Raw genomic sequence first — 6,414 nt, 5'->3', positions numbered from 1 at the left:
GTCTGATGCAGCATCATGGCTACATGGCTGAAGCATGGGGTTGCTCCTCTGTATTGTTTACCACAATGGGTTAATCATTAGCTAGATCACAGACTCTAAATATTATCTTGTCGCTTGTTAAATGTCCTAAAAAAAACTTGCGCAGGCACAAATGAAATCATGTGATTTTTACAGTGTTCATAGATACAGTGTAATTGTGTGAATTTTACAGTGAATATAGGCCTACCGTTTATGCATTCAAATGACTGGCGCGCTTCCCGCGGTTACCTTTATGTTGTCATGCCAGACAATCAAGATTGTAAAACGCTGCCAACTGCTCAAAAAATGTAAGTTGAGAAATAAATCATACAGCACTTAAAAACTGGGATTCCGCTGTTGTATTTTCCCGAGATTGCATTTGGGAATATTGCGCAGTGACTGGGTTAATCAGAATACATTTCTTTCTGCAATAAGCTGTGTGAGAAGTTGTGTGCTCTTGGCACCCTACAGTTGATATTCAGATGATAGCGTAAATAAACAACATACAGTGAGGGAAAAAAGTATTTGATCCCCTGCTGATTTTGTACGTTTGCCCACTGACAAAGAAATGATCAGTCTATAATTTTAATGGTAGGTTTATTTGAACAGTGAAAGACAGAATAACAACAAAAAAATCCAGAAAAACGCATGTCAAAAATGTTAGAAATTAATTTGCATTGTAATGAGGGAAATAAGTATTTGACCCCCTCTCAATCAGAAAGATTTCTGGCTCCCAGGTGTCTTTTTTTACTCAGGTAATGCGCTGAGATTAGGAACACTCTCTTAAAGGGAGTGCTCCTAATCTCAGCTTGTTACCTGTATAAAAGACACCTGTCCACAGAAGCAATCAATCAATCAGATTCCAAACTCTCCACCATGGCCAAGACCAAAGAGCTCTCCAAGGATGTCAGGGATAAGATTGTAGACCTACACAAGGCTGGAATGGGCTACAAGACCATCGCCAAGCAGCTTGGTGAGAAGGTGACAACAGTTGGTGCGATTATTCGCAAATGGAAGAAACACAAAAGAACTGTCAATCTCCCTCGGCCTGGTGCTCCATGCAAGATCTCACCTCGTGGAGTTGCAATGATCATGAGAACAGTGAGGAATCAGCCCAGAACTACACGGGAGGATCTTGTCAATGATCTAAAGGCAGCTGGGACCATAGTCACCAAGAAAACAATTGGTAACACACTATGCCGTGTACTAAGTACTAAGTCATGTTTTGCAGAGGGGTCAAATACTTATTTCCCTCATTAAAATGCAAATCAATTTATAACATTTTTGACATGCGTTTTTCTGGATATTTGTTGTTATTCTGTCTGTTCAAATAAACATACCATTAAAATTATAGACTGTCAGTGGGCAAACGTACAAAATCAGCAGGGGATCAAATACTTTTTTCCCTCACTGTATCTTTGGGAAATATGTTTTCTAAACAATTATAAAGGCCTACACTACTGAATAGCATTACTAAAATATTCATTTTGTATTTAACCAATAAGTGATTTGTGTAAATAATGTTCATGTCTTGACAAGCAACTAGCTCCATAGTGTAGGCCTAAGTAAAACCTTATTTTCTAATAATGACATCGCTGTATCTGATATGAAAAAGACTGGAAAGCAGGTGGAGGACTTTTGAATGCGCTTGCCGATGTTCAACTCTGAATTGATGGGGTTCCCACCTCCACTGAGACGGGTCTGGGGCAAGTAGACCTATCCAGGACATAGCCAACTGAGGCTGGGCTCAATCGAGATGGAGAGGGAAGCGTTTGACATGCTTGGTACCCGAATGCTGGCTGATAACAAGTGTGAAGCGTTAGACGTTGGGAAGAATGTGAAGGATTGAATACACTCACACATACTGTATATACAATGCATTCGGAAAGTTTTCAGACTCCTTCCCTTTTCCACATTTTGTTACGTTACAGCCTTATTCTAAAATGGATTAAATAAATAAAAATAACCATCAATCATCACACAATACCCCATAATGACGAACCGAAAATGTTTTTTTTTTAATATGTTTGCAAATGTAATAAAAAAAAAAAAACAGAAATGCCTTAAGTATAAGTAAGTATTCAGACCTTTTGCTATGAGACTCGAAATTGAGGTCAGGTGCATCATGTTTTCATTGATCATCCTTGAGATGTTTCTACAACTTGAATGGAGTACACCTGTGGTAAATTCCATTGATTGGACATGATTTGGAAAGGCACACACCTGTCTATATACGGTGTCGTGTCAGGACTATCATTAAATGTGAAGACTGTTATTTTATCAAATCAACATGTAGCACCAGCTCCATATTTTCTGGTCTATTGGTCTATGGAATTGTAGCCATTCCAATGTGGGGACTCCATCCCGGCGTTCTCTGACTTAATGTAAATTTTGTAGGAAGTGAAAAAGGGGCGATTCCATGACGCCTGATGTAATGTCTGGCCTCACGGGGGCGTGGCCACTGACTAGTTAAAACTTTACCTCTTAACAAGTATCTCGTTTAGAAGGCCAACATCACATTACATCTTTTCACAAATAGTTTCATATTTACTCATTCATTTTATCCAACATCTAAATGTAAATCTGATAATTGAAAAGTGTACACAAACAAAGACACAGTAATGAGTGTTTCCTGTCCTTCATGAGATCACCAAATGAAACACACTCGTCATGATTGTTCTTTAAATACCCACAGACCATTACCACATTTTCAAAAATAGAAATATTGTTTAATTATTCAAACTTTTGATTGTTCAAGTGTCACTGTGTTCCACAGTTTACATTCCAATCTCGAACACAACAGAGCATAGAGGCAGCGTATTTTAAGATCGCAATAAAACAGCCGACTTCCCACTCTCCCCCTCTACGAGAGAGAGCACGCTGTAGAGCGGACCCAGTGTAACCTGATCCTTCAGATCGTCACAGGAGAGTTATGTCAGTCCCCCTCTGGTGAATTAAACTTGGAAGGATTCTGCAAGTTGCAAACCAACAATAACTACCACGTCATGTCCTGGTTGTGGATCATAATTGCTGTCCCCTTCTGGTGGTGGACCTTGGTAGGATTTCTGAAAGCGGAGCAGTCCATCACAAGAATGGGCAAGGGATGTCCGGTTGGTGATCGCCGTTGCGGTCCCCCTCTGGTGGTTTACCTTGGTAGGTTTTCTGGAGCTGCAAAGTACCACAGGAATGGCCAGGGGATGTCCTGGTTGGGAATCCCTGTTCCGGACCCGTCATCTGGTCATCCAGACTGGAAGATCTGGGAAGTACCGTAGTCAGATGTTACCAATGCACACACTCACGAAATATATAATTACATTTCTTCCCAAATGAGCGGCGTTGTGGCACTAAGTGATGGTTGTATGTGGACTTTGTTTATGGGTCTATCACTTCCTAAGTGTGAAAAGAACTGAAAAAAAGGAATGAAAGCATAAACTAAAGATATACAAAAAATATTTTATCACACCAAAATCATCTAATTGGACTGTATTCTATACACGTCAAAGGTCCTGGCAAAATGACCCTATCATGGCATTGTCTAATGCCATATCTAGGGCGTTCCTAATTTGCGGTGTGTTGCTTAGGGCACTATCCGAAGTTGATAACTACATGATAAGTCTACAGCTGTAAGGCCCCAGCTTCAGGCAGACTACAGGGATGACCTATGGACCTCTATGGAGAAACCAGTGAGTACTGTAGCGGTAGAGTCAAAGGCTTCAGAGTACATTTTCAACTTTACTAAGGCTGGTATTTTGTTCGGACCCTTAAGTGAACCGAGCATAAATCCTCATTAAATGTTCTGTTGTACGTCTGCGTTTATGCTTACAGAAGCGCACATGCCAAGGGAAATAAACCAAGTATCCTAGTAGGTTCGGAATGAGTCTGACGTCATCAGATAATTTCCAGGTCAATGCCTGGAGGTCAGTAAGAATTGATGTTGACCTCAAGACATGTGTTAAGGGGACATGTATTAGTTTTACTACACGTCAATGTGTCTTACACCATTGTAGCGGTGATAGGTATGAAGGAGTCTATTTCATATCTATGTTATCCACGGAGGAGCTAACCTCACGTCGGAAGTACTCTCTAAGCACTGAACCAGTCATACGCTGTGTGATCATGGTTCATGACTTCTAATAATGTTCCTCCTGAATGGAGGGTTCTATTTATTAGTGGCATGTGTGTTGACCATCAGAAGAGTGTTCTGGACATTCCCTTACATGTGTTGCAATCTGAGTGACTACTAACTCCTCTGTCGCTGTTATCAATGTGCTGGCAATGTGCTGACTGTGCTGGCATTGGTACTGGTACTCAAGGGGACCAGTTGTCCTACCGATTTATTCTGAAATGTTATCCTACCAGAACACATGATTAGAACACTTTACTAGTTGTATTGTAGTTGAAGCTACACCTGATATGACTATTTTTGCCATTTGTTTTGGAGATGGAAGTCCACTGGACTTCTTTCACGACGAGTGTGGGACCCTCAGTAATATCCTAGATGTGTTCTAAGATTAACCCCATCTAGGGGCCTGTCTGCTCCTCACTGTTCTCATAGGGGAGTTTACAACTAGATTTGTTTTCTGCTCTGGCGGCCTCGTATGGTGTTGCACGTAGTCTCGACCCCCCACCGGACTCGATGAGGCTCATCGTGGGTCTGGGCTACTATTCCCCCCCTTATTGTTGGTATTCGAGGCACAAACAAAAAGGTTGGACCCTATGTACGAGTTGTCAATGGCCGCATTGCTATGAGAATAGCTGTAACCTTTCAACCAAATCTCCAGGTTTTTGTGCTTCAAAACGCTCAGTGGCTGTCGAGGCCGTTCAGTCACCACAGCGTCCGCGTGTAGCAACAACTTCAGTACCTGCGAACTGAGATGAGGATATATGTCTATGATATCGCAAAGTGTTTCACCAGTGGGAGTCATCGGATTAGTTGCGGGACTGACACCCAATAGTGTCAATGTCAGGGGTGACAGTCCCCCACAAAGCGGAAGATGTATCATCGGAAACAGAGTACACTCTGCTCGTCAATGTTTTTCTTGCTGAGACGGCCACAGTGCTTGCGGAAGTGTCCGAAGGGCAAGAGAAGTTCATCTCAACTACAGTATTGCACGACTTCAAGGAGGAGGGAAGTTGCTCATTCACAGAGACAGCTGGCTTGAAATCATGAAAAGAATGGTCAATCAGGTTTGCCGATGGAATGTGTCGAGATATCGTAATATCTCCTTGGATCGGATCCTGCATCAAGAGGTTTTGAAATGTCTTTTTCCCAAGGGTTGCTTTCGACAGATACCCCTTGTGGATGACTGCGTTGCTGCTAGCGTTAGGGGCAGACAGTATGGTCAGTGGAGAAGGCACAGTGACCTGTGCCATACATGGTTGGTTTTCCAATCCATCAGTGGGAGTAACCGATCCATCAAGTCTGCTCCGAGTAGCAGGGGTTCAGATTCGAGGCTGGTAACATACACAGCGATACGTCCTGGAAGTGTAGTTTCAGCATGACCCTCAATGTGAGAGGCGAGGTAGTCTGAGTGACCCCACAAAGTGTAGTTTCGCATCGTTCCACTTTTAACCAACGTTTAGTTGGCTACAAAGCCCTTTTGAGATCATTGAACAATGTTTGAGAGATGAGCGATAATGTCATGCCCGAATCAATTAGTGCATGACAAGTTAAGCAGTCTTCCTGGACTGTTTCCATGTATGGTCGTTTAGAGTGCGTATAGTGGACATATTCCCCACAAAGTGGAGTGGTCGTTCGCAACGACATGATACGCCATTTATGTTCAAGGTGAAGGCAGATCAACTTTTGGGGTTTTGAGTGGGCTGGGCTTTAGCGACGCTTTTGACTTTGTTCTTTGCATCCTTTGTATCAGAGTCTATAGACAAAGCCTGTGGGCTTGTTTCTTGATTGAGCGGGCCGTGAATAGGGTCTCGAGTGAGAGCGGGAGAAATTAGATTAACTTCCTTGCTAAGGGTGTTAATTCCTGCGGACCTGGTGTCCGGCAATTCCTTGTCTAGTCCTCGTGAATGATCTTTTATACTTCTCTCAAGGCGCTATATTACTCAGTGCCGAATGATCAAGAGGAGAAGACTGAGGGACACATGAGGGAAGCAAAGTCTGAAACCTTCTATCGTCTTCACTCCTTTGAGTACTGGGCTCCGGTTGCTTCGGTTGCTTGGTTAGGTAGTCATGCTGTAGCGCGTGACCATTCTGGAATTCCACCAGATTGTACCTAAGGGTGGTATTCTGATGCATTGCAGAGTTCACTTGAGCGCTTAGAGTACTGATTTTGGACACGTGAGTGTCGCACTTGCTCCTTTCGGTCTCATACTTATCTGCCATGGTTTGCAGATAGAGGTCTTGTGTACAGAGCAAGAGATTCGGTGATGAGATTT

This window comes from Salmo salar, chromosome 10, assembly GCF_965601325.2.
Source record: "Salmo salar chromosome 10, fSalSal1, whole genome shotgun sequence".
Lineage (NCBI taxonomy): Eukaryota > Metazoa > Chordata > Actinopteri > Salmoniformes > Salmonidae > Salmo > Salmo salar.
This window is presented reverse-complemented; position numbering follows the sequence as displayed.